Genomic DNA, 16,992 nt, shown 5'->3' on the forward strand with positions numbered 1-16,992 from the left:
TTAATTGGAAAAAATGAATTGGGTATTCTAAATTTTTTTTAAAATATTGTAGAACTCCATTCATTGACCTTTGGGCCAGTGTGTGTTGAAGTTCCTCATCACCTCCTGAAGAGTTTGATCTTTCCTGGTCTCTTCTTGGATCTCACATAATTTTGTATCTGATACTGGTAGTAGTGTGGAAATAAGATTGGCATGCAGATTTACATCTTCAGCAATTTCACTACTAATATTTTGTATCAGCGCTCTTGATAATGCATCTGTTGAGAACAAATATTTGCCTGGCATATAGATGCGATTGAAGTCATAGCGTTGTACCTTCATCATCAACTTCTGAATGCGCAGAGACATCTGGTTGAGATTTTTCTTGATGATGTTAACCAAAGGACGATGAACTGTCTCAGCTGTCAAAGTTGGAAGCCCATACACATGGTCGTGGAATTTCTCCAAGCCTACAACTAAACCCAGGCATTCTTTTTTGATTTGAGCGTGCCTCTACTCTGTGGTCATCATGGATCGACTGGTTTTCAATCGACATGCTCGAGTTGCAGAGGAACTGCTCCTGGACCATCTTTGAACGCGCCTGTTGGCACTTTAATCTGCTTAGATGGATCAAAAAATATGAGAACTGGCGTGGTGGTTAGTGAAGTCTTGAGCTTCTCCCACTCTTGCTCATGTTGCTCAGTCCAAGTGAAATCCGTTGTCTTGTTCAGGGGATCATGTAGATATGCTGTTCTTGCTGACAGGTTTGGAATGAATTTCCCTGTTAGATTGATCATGCCCATGACCCTTAAGATGGCTTTCTTGTTGTGTGGTTTTGGCATGTTGAGAATTGCTTAGATTTTGTCCTTGTCAGGTTCAATACCGGGCAATGAGAGCTTGTCACCTAGAAATGTGACCTAAGTTACTCCAAATTGGTACTTTTGCTTGTTGAGCTTTAGCCCATTTCTCTTGACGCTCGTTAGAACTTTAAGTAACCTCGTATTGTGCTCGTCTATGGTTGAGCCCCAAACGATGACATCATCCACGTTCACACGTACACCTTCGATGCCTTTGATTATGTGCTCCATGGCACGGTGAAATGAGGCTGAAATTATGCCAAATGGCATTCTCAGTAAGCAGTATCGTCCAAATGGCGTATTAAAAGTGCAGTATTTTGTACTTTGTTCCTCTCGCTTTAGTTGCCAAAAACCATAAGATGCATCATGTTTCGTAAAGGATTGTGCACCAGCCATCTCAGATGTGAGTGATTTCTTCACGCTTTGGTATTTGGTAATATTCTCTCTTGATATTCTCGTTAAAATCTTTAGGAACCATGCATATGCATGTATCGCCATTCTTTTTCTTTACACAAACCATGGAGTCTACGCAGGCGGTAGGTTCTTCTATCTTTCTGATTACTTTTAATTTTGTCAATCTGCATTTTGAGGCAATCCCGAAGAATTGCAGATACTCTTCTTGGTGCCTGTATCACAGGTTTTGCATCCTCTTTGAGTTGTATCTTTTAGCTGAATGGTAGTGTACCAAAACCTGTGAACACATCACTGAATTTGCTGATAATGTCCTCAGAATCGTCGGAGTGTTGATCCAATCCTTTCATAGAATCATAGCATTTACAGTGCAGAAGGAGGCCATTCGGCCCATCGAGTCTGCACCGGCCCTTAGAAAGAGCACCCCATTTAAGCCCACACTTCCAACTTATCCCCGTCACCCAATAACCCCACCCAACCTTTTTGGACACTAAGGGCAATTTAGCATGGCCAATCTACCTAAGCTGCACATCTTTGGACTGTGGGAGGAAACCAGCCCACGGAACAAACCCACGCAGACATGGGGAGAATGTGCAGACTCCGCATAGACAGCGACCCAAGCTGGGAATCGAACCTGGGACCCTGGAGCTGTGAATCAACTGTGCTAACCACTGTGCTACCGTGCTGCCCATTTACTTTGTGGCTGCTCTATACCAACTGCACGAGATCTGATTCTTCACACCTAATAATGAATCCAAGCCATCTGATCCAATACAGAATGGGACGGAATAAACTGTGTTTTCACCACCACACAGATCACAAGCACATTTAATGCTTGAACCATTGTAATCTCTCCGAGATAGTTTGTGATTTCTTCTAATCGGCTGAATTTTTAGATTTTTGAAATCAGACATGCTGATTAAATTGGCTTTGGCACCAGTTTCTAAAATCAATTGGACCACTGTATCGTTCACTTTAAGTGGGACAGCCATTTGTCCTCATCAACCGCATTTATTTTAAGTGGAATATCAGTTTCCATTTTTTTAAGTGCTGGATAATTTTTTGTTGTCTCCAAAAAATTATTCTTCTCTGCTAATACTCTAACAAACAATGATGTTTCAGCATTGGAGACTGTGCCTTCCACTGCGCTGACTGATCTGGGGTTGAGCTTAAAGTGACAATTCTGTGCAAAGTGACTTTTTTTCTTTGCATTTGGAACAGAACTTACCAAACGCTGGACACTGCCTTAATTTGTGCCTTTGACCATATCTTTTACACAGAAATATTTCATCCTGATCTTTAACCTGTTTGTTGGTGTGTGAGGAGCTGCAGGAACTTTCCCGCCATTTATTGGAGGTTTCCCACCTTTTCCAAGAAGATGTCTGCATCGCTCCCTCACGCAAATCTGATTGATCTCCGAAATTTACTGCAGTAAGAAACAGATTAAATTGTTGTTTAAACACACACAAGTTGCTGTCCACATAACCATGAACTCTGAGACTCGTTCGTGGTTTCAATGACTCCATGTTGTTAATTCTGGCAGTCTGCAAAATCTTCAAGTATCTGTGGATCTCGTGGCAGGCTGATTATATTGTTTTCTCAGTATTTAATACCATCCAGCCATTGTACCATGTAATGTTCTTGTCAGGTGGCCTGATTTATATTCCCAAGAACAGTTGTAGCTAAAGTTAGAAATGATTTATTAACATTAACTGTGTGTCAACTATATACAAAATAATAGATGAGTCTGTCTCCAAGGTGACTGCACTGAATTGGGCATAGAAGTCAGCAGTCTCCCCGATGTGATTGGTTGTACTGGAGTGATTAATGGGCTGCTATTTATAGGAGCGGTGCTCCTGTTTTTCACTCACTGATTGGCTGTAATAACTCTCAATCAGAGAGCTCAGCTTGATTGGCTGTGTGTTGGATATTGAATGGGTTTATTGGAAAAATGTCCCTTTTGATTTACACACTGAGTTTTGCTGATGGGTCATTACTGAAGACGAGAAGGTGAGGTATAATTATTTGGGAGGGGCATGAACACATTTATTGAAATGTCTTTTAATGTCTTCTTTAAAGATTTTGCCTGAAGGCCTCGGCCTTTCCCAAAAGCCTGGGCTTGGATTTGATAGATTTGCCCAGTGCTGTGACTGAGAGCTGAACTTGGGGTGTGCAGTCTGAGTAAGTGCAGTGTATCTAATTTCCCAGATATGGCCATCAAAAATGGCCGCCTGCAAAGGATAATGGGAATTGTGGTCAAGTTGGGACACAGACAGTACACAGCCCCTGTGTATTGGGCAAAGGAAAACCAGACCGAACTGAAACTTGCACCTGTTAATCACCGATAAAGGTCAATCACCGATTTCCGCAGGACAATAGACTCCAATCAAAGAATAGCAACAGTAGCAGACTCCCCAGCGCCGCTCCCCGTTATTTGGAAAGGCATACGTGCTTGGGACAACGGTAACTAGGTCCCGCCCTGCCATCGAGGTACCCGCCCCTAATTGGCCAGAATCGATTAGGGCGATGAAGACCCTATCGATCCATTGGATCCTGAGTAAGCACCGCCTAAAAGGGCGCGAAAGAGGAGAAGGAGAAGAGGCCCTGCGCACTAGGGATCGATCTCTTTTGAGACCGGCCTGTGCCCACACCAACTGCAGCATAACGACCAGCCAAGTTCAAGACCCGCGATCGTTACCTGAGAGAGACGAACCTGACGATTTCCAGCGAACACACGTGGGGACTCAGATAAAGGCCTTATCTACCTGCACAGAGCCGGTCATCCAGAAGTTAAGTTAAGGTCATTGATTTGTTATGTTGTAGGTGTAACATAAGCGGCTTCCTTGTGGTGCACTTGACAAAGGAAGGTTCAGACGTGGAGATAACTTCAACATGTTTATTAAACTATTTACACTTCTATCACTCGGGTTCGACACTACTGCTAATCCTACTATAGCTACCCAGACTGACTAACCAGTTGCTACAATCCACGTGGTGGGTGTAATATTGAATCAACCCTATGTCTCTACTCACTGACTGTCTCCACTGGAAAGAGGCAGATCATGTGTGTGGTGTCCTTAATATATGGGTTGGGGTAATGCCTCCCTGTGGTCGTGTCACCTCCTTGTGTATCGTGAATGTCTATTGGTCATGTCCTATCTACTTGATCTATTGGTTGAGTGTGTGTGTGTGATGTCTGTTGTTCTCCTTCAGTGTCTAGCTAGCCTACATGTATTTACATTGATGCACATCACCACATCCCCCCTTTTTTATATGTCACATATTTTCTGCACACTTTGAGAAAATTGAACAAAGAACAGGTAGATAGGTAAGGTATATACAAGTCATGGGAACAGTGATTAAACAATAAGTCCAAATGATTTGTGTGAGTCCAAAAACCATCAATCATCATGGTCAAATGTCTCTCTTGGTTATGAACGCCATCAACGTCCATGTGCCACAGGAACCAAGAAGTAGTCAAATCAAACAGAGGATAACAAAGAGAGAGATAAGGAAAGAGAGGATCAAATTTGAAGGTAGGCTAGCCAGTAACATTAGGAATGATAGTAAAAGTTTCTTTAAATACATTAAAAACAAACGAGAGGCAAAAGCTGACATTGGGCCGCTCCAAAATGACGCTGGTAATTTTGTGATGGGAGACATGGAAATAGCCGAGGAACTGAATAAGTACTTTGCGTCAGTCTTCACAGTAGAAGACATGAGTAATATCCCAACAATTCCGGAGAGTCAGGGGACAGAGTTGAATATGGTAGCCATCACAAAGGAGAAAGTGCTAGAGAAACTAAGAGGTCTAAAAATTGACAAATCTCCGAGCCCAGATGGGCTACATCCTAGAGTTCTAAAGGAGATAGCTGAAGAAATAGTGGAGGCGTTGGTGATGATGTTTCAACAGTCACTGGAGTCAGGGAAAGTACCAGAGGATTGGAAAATCGCTGTTGTAACCCCACTGTTCAAGAAGGGAACAAGGAAAAAGATGGAAAATTATAGGCCAATTAGCCTGACCTCGGTTGTTGGCAAGATTCTAGAATCCATTGTTAAGGATGAGATTTCTAAATTCTTGGAAGTGCAGGGTCGGATTAGGACAAGTCAGCATGGATTTAGTAAGGGGAGGTCATGCCACAGTCAAATCACCACAGTCATCTTAGTTGTTAGGAGGGGCAGCACAATGGCACAGTGGGTTAGCCCTGCAGCCTCATGGCGCCGAGGTACCAGGTTCGATCCCGGCTCTGGATGACTGTCCGTGTTGAGTTTGCACATTCTCCCCGTGTTTGCATGGGTTTCGCCCCACAACCCAAAGATGTGCAGGTTAGGTGGATTTGCCCCTCAATTAGAAAAAAATAATTGGGTAATCTAAATTTTTTTTTAAATCTCAGTTGATAGGTGTAGTTTAATGCATAGCCTCATGTATCATTGCACAGGGAGATAAGTCTTGTGTTTAATAATAAACTGTCTTTTGAACTAACATACTGGTTGTGTGGTCATTTGGTCAATACAAGAAACATACTCGCAGCTTGTGGTTTGTTAATAAAAGTATCAACAGATGGTAAACCAGAACCCTTCAATTAGCTACACTGACGCAATATTTTCCTCAGCTTCCAGCACTTCCTGCCCAGTGAGTTTTCTTCAAATAATTTTGGAAACCAAGAGGAGAAATTCCAAAATGGAATTTTCCGTGCAATTCACTTTTGGCGACAGAGGTGGCTTGCCAGTACCTGGCTATGATGGGATTTTCTGGTCCTGTCATTTTCAAGGGGAAATTCATTGAATGCCCCCATCACCATGGGAAACCTTTGGCGGTGGTGCACCATCAGCAGGACCAGAAGAGCTCACCTGCGTGAACGGCTGGAAAATTCCAGCCATTGTCTAAGCCTAAATCTGGTCTTGGTGAGAACACAAGTTCATGGTCCATAATTAGTTTGTTTTACGCTCTGCCCAACAGCTTTTTCCATTGCCCTTGGGAAGATGGGAGTTTTAGGTGGAGGAAAGAGTGTAACTAAGTTGTCTGCTCCTGGTCAATATCCATTGTGGAGGAGTGTCTAACCGAGGAGTCAGTCTCTTCATCAAAGTAGGAGAGGAAGTTGGAAGAAAGCATGCTTCCTTTTCCTGTTTTACAGAGGAATGGTAGTACACCCGAGGATAGACACCACAGATAGATCCTGACCATCACCCAAGGAACAACTGCACAACTGTGGGAAGACATCCAGTTCCGTCACAGCGTTGCTCAACCCAAAGAAGATTGGGCAGTGAAACCATCATCTGGAAATCGGTCGGATCAGGAGAACTTTGGCATATCATCAGATCTGAATGGAATCTTCCATCAGAACCAACCTTTCCAAAGGTTCAGCTGTGGGTCAGGGTGAGGCCTGGAAGAAACGTGAGTGGACTCCTGTGTGGTGAGAGCTTCAATCATTCATCGAGCCTCACAAATCACTAACTCATTCTGACATGTAAGATGCTGTTCAAGACTGAGGTGTGTGAGGGCGGCTCCATTGACTCAGTTGCACCAACCCCACAGGGATAGCCACATTAAAGAGAAATTGTTGAATTCTGAGTTTTGTGACAAATCATTCACGTGCCCATTCCACTTTCATAACCACCAACGCACCAATACTGGAGAGAAACCATTTCCTTGTGAGGTTTGCAACAAATCATTCTCAGTCTTCACATCTCCACAGACACAAACGCATTCACACCGGAAGAAGCTGTTCCACTGTGATGTGTGTGAGAAAGCTTTCACACAGTTATTGAAGCTCCAAGTCCATCAGTGAATCCACTCGGAAGAAACCCTTCAAGTGTGCGTTTTGTGATAAAGCTTTCCCAACATCTACGGATTTCCTGATACACCACAGCATTCACACAGGGGAGAATCCCTTCAGATGTGAGTTATGTGACCGAGCCCTCACACATTCATCAGCATTCATGCAACACTGACGCATCAACACAGGGGAGAAATCATTCAAGTGTAACATAGGAATTAGAAGCAGAAGTAGGAAATTCAGCCCCTCGAGCCTGCTCCCCCATTCAGTCAGATCATCTGATCTCTTCCTGATTTCAAATCCACCTCCCTATCTGTTCTCCATAACCTTTTAACCCGTTTTCTAGATAGAAATATATCTATCTCCTTCTTGAAACTATTTAATGACTCCACCGCAGCAAGTTTCACAAATTCACCGCCCTCTGTAAGAAATAGTTCCTCCTCAGCTAAGTTATAAATCTACCACCTCTCAACCTATATCTATGACCTCTCATTCTAGAGTGTAAAGTGTGTAAGAAATAATTCTCCCGTCCATCAAAACTTCGTGAACACCAACGCCTTCACGCTGGTGAGAAGCTGTTCAAGTGTGAGGTTTATAATAAGGACTTTCAAGAGTAATCAGGCTTGATGAATTACCGGCGCATTCGCACAGGGGAGAAGAAATAACTTGTGTGAGGTGTGTGATCCTGGGCGAAATTCTCCGGAAACGGCGCGATGTCCGCTGACTGGCGCCCAAAACGGCGCCAATCAGATGGGCATCGCGCCGCCCCAAAGGTGCGGAATGCTCCGCATCTTTGGGGGCCGAGCCCCAACATTGAGGGGCTAGGCCGACGCCGGAGGAATTTCCGCCCCGCCAGCTGGCGGAAACGGCCTATGTTGCCCTGCCAGCTGGCGTGGAAGTGACATCTCGGGGCGGCGCATGCGCGGGATCGTCAGCGGCCGCTGACAGTTTCCCGCGCATGCGCAGTGGAGGGAGTCTCTTCCGCCTCCGCCATGGTGGAGACCGTGGCGGAGGCGGAAGGGAAAGAGTGCCCCCAAGGCACAGGCCCGCCCGCGGATCGGTGGGCCCCGATCGCGGGCCAGGCCACCGTGGGGGCACCCCCCGGGGTCAGATCGCCCCGCCCCCCCACCCACGACCCCGGAGCCCGCCCACGTCGCCTTGTCCCGCCGGTAAGGTAGGTGATTTAATTTACGCCGGCAGGACAGGCAATTTATCGGCGGGACTTCGGCCCATCCGGGCCGGAGAATCGAGCGGGGGGGCCCGCCAACCAGCGTTTCCGCCCCCGCCGAATCTCCGGTGCCGGAGACTTCGCCAACCGGCGGGGGCGGGAATCACGCCAGCCCCCGGCGATTCTCCGACCCGGCGGGGGGTCGGAGAATGTCGCCCAAAGACTTTGAATTATGGGGCATGTCGGATCACTGTCGCATTCACACAGTGGGGAAGACAACTGAGGTAAACATAGAACATACAGTGCAGAAGGCCATTTGGCCAATCGAGTCTGCACCGACCCACTTAAGCCCTCACTTCCACCCTATCCCCCTAACCCAATCACCCATCCTAACCTTTTTGGACACTAAGGACAATTTATCATGGCCAATCCACCTAACCTGCACTCTTTGGACTATGGGAGGAAACCGGAGCACCCGGAGGAAACCCACGCAGACACGGGGAGAACGTGCAGACTCCGCACAAGTTTTGCTCTCCTTATTTGAGGGAGGATGTTGTGGCATTGGAGGTAGTTCAGAGGAGGTTCACCAGATTGATTCCGGGGATGAAAGTGTTGACGCATGAGGAGAGATTGAACAGTTTGGGCTTATACTCGCTGGAGTTTAGAAGAAGAGAGGATCTGATCAAAGCATACAAAATATTAAGAGGGATTGATAAAGTAAACTCAGACCAAATGTTCCCCCTTGTGGGGCAATCTAGAACGAGGAGTCACAGATATAGGTTGAGAGGTGGTAGATTTAAAACTGAGATAAGGAGGAACTACTTCTCGCAGAGGGTGGTGAATTTGTGGAACTTGCTGCCCCATAGTGCGGTGGAGTCTGAATCATTAAATGATTTCAAGGAGATAGATATATTTCTCCCAGTTGAGGCCGCACTCATGTGTGCGGAACTTGGCTATAAGTTTCTGCTCGGCGATTCTGCGTTGTCGCGTGTCCTGAAGGCCGCCTTGGAGAACGCTTACCCGGAGATCAGAGGCTGAATGCCCTTGACTGCTGAAGTGTTCCCCGACTGGAAGGAAACATTCCTGCCTGGTGATTGTTGCGCGATGTCCGTTCATTCGTTGTCGCAGCGTCTGCATGGTCTCGCCAATGTACCACGCTTCAGGACATCCTTTCCTGCAGCGTATGAGGTAGACAACGTTGGCCGAGTCGCACGAGTATGTACCACGTACTGGTGGGTGGTGTTCTCACGTGTAATGGTGGTATCCATGTCGATGATCTTGCACATCTTGCAGAGATTGCCATGGCAGGGTTGTGTGGTGTCGTGGTCATTGTTCTGAAGGCTGGTTGGTTTGCTGGAGATTGGCAGTTGTCAGTGTTGAGTACTGAGGCTGTTGCAGCAATGCCGTCGTCATGGGGGATGCTGGTGTAGAGACGTCCATTGTGACGAGGAATGTTCCTGGTTCAACTGGTCCATGGGTGCTGAGTTTCTGTAGGGAGTCCGTCGTGTCGTGACAGAAGCCGGACAGAAGATCAGCCTTTGATCTCCGGGTAAGCGTTCTCCAAGGCGGCTTTCAGGACGCACGACAACGCAGAATCGCCGAGCAGAAACTTATAGCCAAGTTCCGCACACATGAGTGCGGCCTCAACCGGGACCTGGGATTCATGTCACATTACATTCATCCCCCACCATCTGGCCTGTAAAATCCTACCAACTGTCCTGGCTTGACACAATTCACACCTCTTTAACCTGGGGTTACCCCATCTCTGGATCTGTAAAGATTTAATCACCTGCTAATGCTCGCATTCCAAGCATTGTCTGGCATCTTTGAATCTGTCTTTCTATATGTTTCTGGAACATACCTCTTCATTCACCTGAGGAAGGAGCAGCGCTCCGAAAGCTAGTGACATCGAAACAAACCTGTTGGACTTTAATCTGGTGTTGTAAGACTTCTTACTGTGCTCACCCCAGTCCAACGCCGGCATCTCCACACCAAATAGTAACATTATGGTGGGGCAGGCAATAAACAAAGAAATAACTGATGCATGTAGAAATGGTACAGCAGTTATCATGGGGGATTTTAATCTACATGTCGATTGGGTTAACCAGGTCGGTCAAGGCAGCCTTGAGGAGGAGTTTATAGAATGTATCCACGATAGTTTCCTAGAACAGTATGAAATGGAACCTAGGAGGGAACAAGCGGTCCTAGATCTGGTCCTGTGTAATGAGACACGATTGATTAATGATCTCATAGTTAGGGATCTTCTTGGAAGGAGCGATCACGATATGGTGGAATTTAAAATACAGATGGAGGGCGAGAAGGGAAAATCAAACACTCGTGTTTTTTGCTGAAACAAAGGAGATTACAATGGGATGAGAGAAGAGCTAGCTAAGGTAGACCGGGAGCAAAGACTTTATGGTGAAACAGTCGAGGAACAGTGGAGAACCATCCAAGCGATTTTTCACAGTGCTCAGCAAAGGTTTATACCAACAAAAAGGAAGGATGATAGAAAGAGGGAAAATTGACCGTGGATATCTAAGGAAATAAGGGAGAGTATTAAATTGAAGGAAAAAGCATACAAAGTGGCAAAGATTAGTGGGAGACTAGAGGACTGGGAATTCTTTAGGGGGCAACAGAAAGCTACTAAAAAAGCTATAAAGAAGAGTAAGATAGATTATGAGAGTAAACTTGCTCAGAATATAAAAAGATAGTAAAAGTTTCTCCAAATATATAAAACAAAAAAGAGTGGCTAAGGTAAATATTGGTCCTTTGGAGGATGAGAAGGGAGATTTAATAATGGGAGATGAGGAAATCGCTGAGGAACTGAACAGGTTTTTTGGGTCGGTCTTCACAGTGGAAGACACAAATAACATGCCAGTGACTGATAGTAATGAGGCTATGACAGCGAGGACCTTAAGATGATTGTTATCACGAAGGAGGTAGTGCTGGGCAAACTAATGGGGCTAAAGGTAGACAAGTATCCTGGCCCTGATGGAATCCATCCCAGAGTGCTAAAAGAGATGGCAAGGGAAATTGCAAATGCACTAGTGGTAATTTACCAAAATTGGAAATTAGCAAACGTGACACCACTGTTTAAAAAAGGAGGTAGGCAGAAAGCGGGTAATTATAGGCCAGTGAGCTTAACTTCGGTAGTAGGGAAGATGCTGGAATCTATCATCAAGGAAGAAATAGCGAGGCATCTGGATGGAAATTGTCCCATTGGGCAGACGCAGCATGGGTTCATAAAGGACAGGTCGTGCCTAACTAATTTAGTGGAATTTTTTGAGGATATTACCAGAGCAGTAGATAACGGTGTGCCAATGGATGTGGTAGATCTGGATTTCCAGAAAGCCTTTGACAAGGTGCCACACAAAAGGTTGCTGCATAAGATAAAGATGCATGGCATTAAGGGTAAAGTAGTAGCATGGATAGAGGATTGGTTAATTGATAGAAAGCAAAGAGTGGGGAATTAATGGATGTTTCTCTGGTTGGCAATCAGTAGCTAGTGGTGTCCCTCAGGGATCAGTGTTGGGACCACAATTGTTCACAATGATTTGGAGTTGGGGACCAAGGGCAATGAGTCCAAGTTTGCAGACGACACTTAGATGAGTGGTAAAGCAAAAAGATCAGAGGATATTGGAAGTCTGCAGAGGGATTTAGATAGGTTAAGTGAATGGGCTAGGGTCTGGCAGATGGAATACAATGTTGACAAATGTGAGGTTATCCATTTTGGTAGGAATAACAGCAAAGGGGATTATTATTTAAATGATAAAATATTAAAACATGCTGCTGTGCAGAGACCTGGGTGTGCTAGTGTATGATTTGCAAAAAGTTGGTTTACAGGTGCAACAGGTGATTAAGAAGGCGAATGGAATTTTGTCCTTCATTGCTAGAGGGATGGAGTTTAAGACTAGGGAGGTTATGCTGCAATTGTATAAGATGTTAGTGAGGCCACACCTGGAGTAATGTGTTCAGTTTTGGTCTCCTTACCTGAGAAAGGACGTACTGGCGCTGGAGGGTGTGCAAAGGAGATTCACTAGGTTAATCCCGGAGCTGAAGGGGTTGGATTACGAGGAGAGGTTGAGTAGACTGGGATTGTACTCGTTGGAATTTAGAAGGATGAGGGGCATCTTATAGAAACATATAAAATTATGAAGGGGATAGATAGGATAGATGCAGGCAGGTTGTTTCCACTGGCGGGCGAAAGCAGAACTAGGGGGCATAGCTTCAAAATAAGGGAAAGTAGATTTCGGACTGAGTTTAGGAGGAACTTCCTCACCCAAAGGGTTGTGAATCGATGGAAATCCTTGCCCAGTGAAGCAGTTGAGGCTCCTTCATTAAATGTTTTTAAGATAAAGATAGATAGTTTTTTGAAGAATAAAGGGATTAAGGGTTATGGTGTTCGGGCCGGAAAGTGGAGCTGAGTCCACAAAAGATCAGCCATGATCTCATTGAATGGCGGAGCAGGCTCGAGGGGCCAGATGGCCTACTCCTGCTCCTAGTTCTTATGTTCTTATGATAACATAACCTGCTATTTACATAACTTAATCAAGATGTATTCAAAGTATTGAGTGATGCAAAATGCAGGTTACAAAATGGCTGATGCCACGATCCCGGGTTTTCAAAATGACCTTATTTTATTAACTTGATCAAGGCTCTTTTATAACTTAATCAACACTTTGATTTACTTTGATAAAAATTCACTCCTTTAGGTCAAATCTAATTCTAAATTCCCCAATATTACTTGCAGGGAGAGGATGAGAGCTGGGAGAAAATTATTTGTTCTGTCCCTTGTCCCTCCCTCCTAAACCTCGCTCTCCTGTGTCCCTCTCCTGAACCCCTCTCTCTCCTGTGTCCCTCTCTCTCCTGTGTCCCTCGCTCTCCTGCATCCCTCCCTCTCCTGTGTCCCTCTCCTGTGTCCCTCTCTCCTGTGTCCCTTTCTCTCCTGTGTCCCTTTCTCTCCTGTGTCCCACTCTCTCCTGTGTGTCTCTCTCCTGTGTCCCCCTCTCTCCTGTGTCCCTCTCTCCTGTGTCCCTCTCTCTCCTGTGTCCCTCCCCTGTGTCCCTCTCTCCTGTGTCCCTCTCTCTCCTGTGTCCCTCTCTCCTGTGTCCCTCTCTCCTGTGTCCCTCTCTCTCCTGCCGTCTCTCTCTCTCTCCTGTGTCCCTCTCTCTCCTGTGTCCCTCTCTCTCCTGTGTCCCTCTCCTGAGTCCCTCTCTCTCCTGTGTCCCTCTCTCTCTCCTGCCATCTCTCTCCTGTGTCCCTCTCTTTCCTGGGTCCCTATCCTGTGCCCCTCTGTCTCCTGTGTCCCTCTCTCTCCTATGTCCCTCTCTCTCCTGTCTCTCTCACCTGTGTCCCTCTCCTGTGTCCCTCTCTCTCCTGTGTCCCTCTCTCTCCTGTGTCCCTCTCACTCCTGTGTCCCTCTCTCTCCTGTGTCCCTCTCTCTCCTGTGTCCCTCTCTCTCCTGTGTCCCTCTCTCCTGTGTCCCTCTCACTCCTGTGTCCCTCTCTCTCCTGTGTCCCTCTCTCCTGTGTCCCTCTCTCCTGTGTCCCTCTCTCTCGTGTCCCTCTCTCTCCTGTGACCCTCTCTCCTGTGTCCCTCTCCCCTGAACCCCTTTCCCCCGTGTCCCTCTCTCCCCTGAACCTCTCTCTCTCCTGTGTCCCTCTCCTGTGTCCCTCTCTCCTGTGTCCCTCTCCCCTGAACCCCTCTCTCCTGAACTCCTCTCATCTCCTGTGTCCCTCTCCCCAGAACCCCCTTTCCCCTGTGTCCCTCTCTCCCCTGAACCCATCTCTCTCCTGTGACCCTCTATCTCCTGTGTCCCTCTCTCCTGAACTCTTCTCTCTCCTGTGTCCCTCTCTCCCTACTGCATGTGCTGATCCCACCAATGTAAGTCATCGCTGCCTTGGATGCTGTCGGTCTTCTTCCGATCTGCTGTCAAACACATCCGAGGCTACACATCCAACACTGATGTTGTCAGTTTGAAAGCCTCCGCGGATAAAGAATGCTAGCATTGCGCAGGTCAAGGACACACACCCTGAGTGAGAGAGATACAGACCGAGTGAGAATTTGGTAATTTGGTGCAGTGAGGTAACCAGGAAAGGTAAGTGGTTCATCTAATTTTGCTGTTTTTCAGTTAAAAGTGCAGTGTAGATTAGTGTCTGATTGGCTGAAGCTGCCCCCACCCTAATTGCTGAGAGGCAGTTATCTGGCAGTCACCTAAGGCCTGTTAAGGGGCACAAAGGTACACATTGTTTTCTTCTCTTTGAAGTTTTAGTGTGAGTCATCCTAAAGTCTGTATAAAAGACAGTCAGAAAGCGCACATTAGTAAGCATTGCGCAGGTCAAGGACACACAGCCTGAGTGAGCGAGATACAGACCGAGTGAGAATTTGGTAATTTGGTGCAGTGAGGTAATTCGGTGAAGAGTGGGAGAAGGTGCTTTTTCCCTACTGTTTTGTTCTCTCTCTTTCTTCGGACCTAATTTCGGGAGCCGTTCGGAGGAGGAGGAGCAGTCTCTGTGAGTATAAAACGGAAACGTCCTGTTTTCCAGTTTTTTCCCCAAAAGTGACGTCAGAGGGAAGCTGTGATCTGAGTGGTTGATAGCAAATCTGCCCCAAATTTAAAAAAAAAACACAGCTAAACTCAAACTTAAATTAAACTAATTAATTAATTAGTGATGGCTGGTCAGGTGATGTGCTTGAGCTGCTTGATGTGGGAGCTGGCAGATCCCATTGCGAGCTGCAGCGACCACATCTGCAGTAAGTGTTGGCTGCTCGAAGAGCTCCGGCTCAGAGTTGATGAGCTGGAGTCTGAGCTTCAAACACTGAGGCACATCCGGGAGGGGGAGACTTACCTGGACACTGTGTTTCAGGAGGCAGTCACACCTGTCAGAGTAAGTAGTTTAAATCCTGCCAGTGGCCAGGGACAGCAGGGTGTGACTGCAAGTCAGGCAGGTAAAGGGAACCAGCAGTCAGGAACTCAGGAGCCTCAGCCCTTGACTCTGTCCAACAGGTATGAGGCACTTGCTCCCTGTGTGGATGGCGAACAGGGCTGCAGGAAGGATGAGTCAGCTGACCAAGGCACCATGGTTCAGCAGGCCATTCAAGGGGAGGGAGTAAATAGGCAAGTTGTAGTTGTAGGGGATTCTATTATCAGGGGGATAGATAGTATCCTTTGTGAGCAGGATAAAGAGTCCCGCATGGTATGTTGCCTGCCCTGTGCTAGGGTGTGGGACATCTCTGACCGGCTTGAAAGGATACTGGAGAGGGAGGGGGAGGATCCAGTTGTTGTGGTCCATGTCGGTACCAACAACATAGGCAAGTCTAGGAAAGAGGACCTGTTTAGAGATTATAAAGAGCTAGGATTCAAATTAAAAAACAGGTCCTCAAGGGTCATAATCTCCGGATTACTGCCCGAGCCACGTGCAAATTGGCATAGGGAGGCAAGAATAAGGGAAGTTAACACGTGGCTGAAAGAGTGGTGTGGGAAAGAGGGGTTCCTTTTCATGGGACACTGGCATCAGTTTTGGGACAGGGGGGACCTATACCGTTGGGATGGTCTCCACCTGAACCGAGCTGGGACCAGTGTTCTGGCGAAAAGAATAAATAGGGTGGTCAATAGGACTTTAAACTAAAGATTGGGGGGGAAGGGAAAGTCAGGGAACCAAGAGGTGAAGTAATCAGTGGGAAGCGTAGCTGCTTCGGAATACAAAAAAGCACGAAAAGACAAAACTCAGGAGAGGTTACGATAGTCCCCATCCCACAAAATATGACACAGTGTATGGAAAGGCTCAGTAAACCAAGGTCCACCACACTAAGAAAACAAAAAGGGACGGTCAATAGAGAATTAAAGGTGCTATATTTAAATGCGCGCAGTGTACGGAACAAGGTAGATGAGCTTGTGGCCCAGATTGTGACTGGCAGGTATGATGTGGTAGGCATCACAGAGACAAATTGCAGGGGGTTCAGGACTGGCATTTAAACATCCAGGGATTCACAACCTATCGAAAAGACAGGGAGGTGGGCAGAGGGGGCGGGGTTGCCTTGTTAATTAGGAATGAAATTAAATCAATAGCACTAAATGACATAGGGTCAGATGATGTGGAGTCTGTGTGGGTAGAGTTGAGGAACCACAAAGGCAAAAAAACCATAATGGGAGTTATGTACAGGCCTCCTAACAGGGGTCAGGACCGGGGGTACAAAATGCACCACGAAATAGAAAGTGCATGTCAGAAAGGCAAGGTCACCGTGATCATGGGGGACTTCAATATGCAGATGGACTGGGTAAATAATGCTGCCAGTGGACCCAAGGAAAGGGAATTCATTGAATGTTTACAGGAGGGCTTTTTGGAACAGCTTGTGATGGAGCCCACGAGGGAACAGGCCATTCTGGACTGAGTGTTATGTAATGAGCCAGACTTGATTAAAGATCTTAAAGTAAGGGAGCACTTAGGAGGCAGTGATCATAATATGGTAGAATTCAATCTCCAATTTGAAAGAAGGTAGAATCAGATGTAAAGGTGTTACAGTTAAATAAAGGTAACTACAGGGGCATGAGGGAGGAACTGACGAAAATCGACTGGGAGCAGAGCCTTGTGGGAAAGACAGTAGAACAGCAATGGCAGGAGTTTCTAGGAGTAATTGAGGACACAGTGCAGAGGTTCATCCCAAAGAAAAGAAAGGTTATCAGAGGGGGGATTAGGCAGCCATGGCTGACAAAGGAAGTTAGGGAATGCATCAAAGCAAAAGAGAAAGCCTATAATGTGGCAAAGAGTAGTGGGAAGTCAGAAGATTGGGAAGGCTACAA

Source organism: Scyliorhinus torazame, chromosome 14 (genome assembly GCF_047496885.1).
Source record: "Scyliorhinus torazame isolate Kashiwa2021f chromosome 14, sScyTor2.1, whole genome shotgun sequence".
Classification (NCBI taxonomy): domain Eukaryota; kingdom Metazoa; phylum Chordata; class Chondrichthyes; order Carcharhiniformes; family Scyliorhinidae; genus Scyliorhinus; species Scyliorhinus torazame.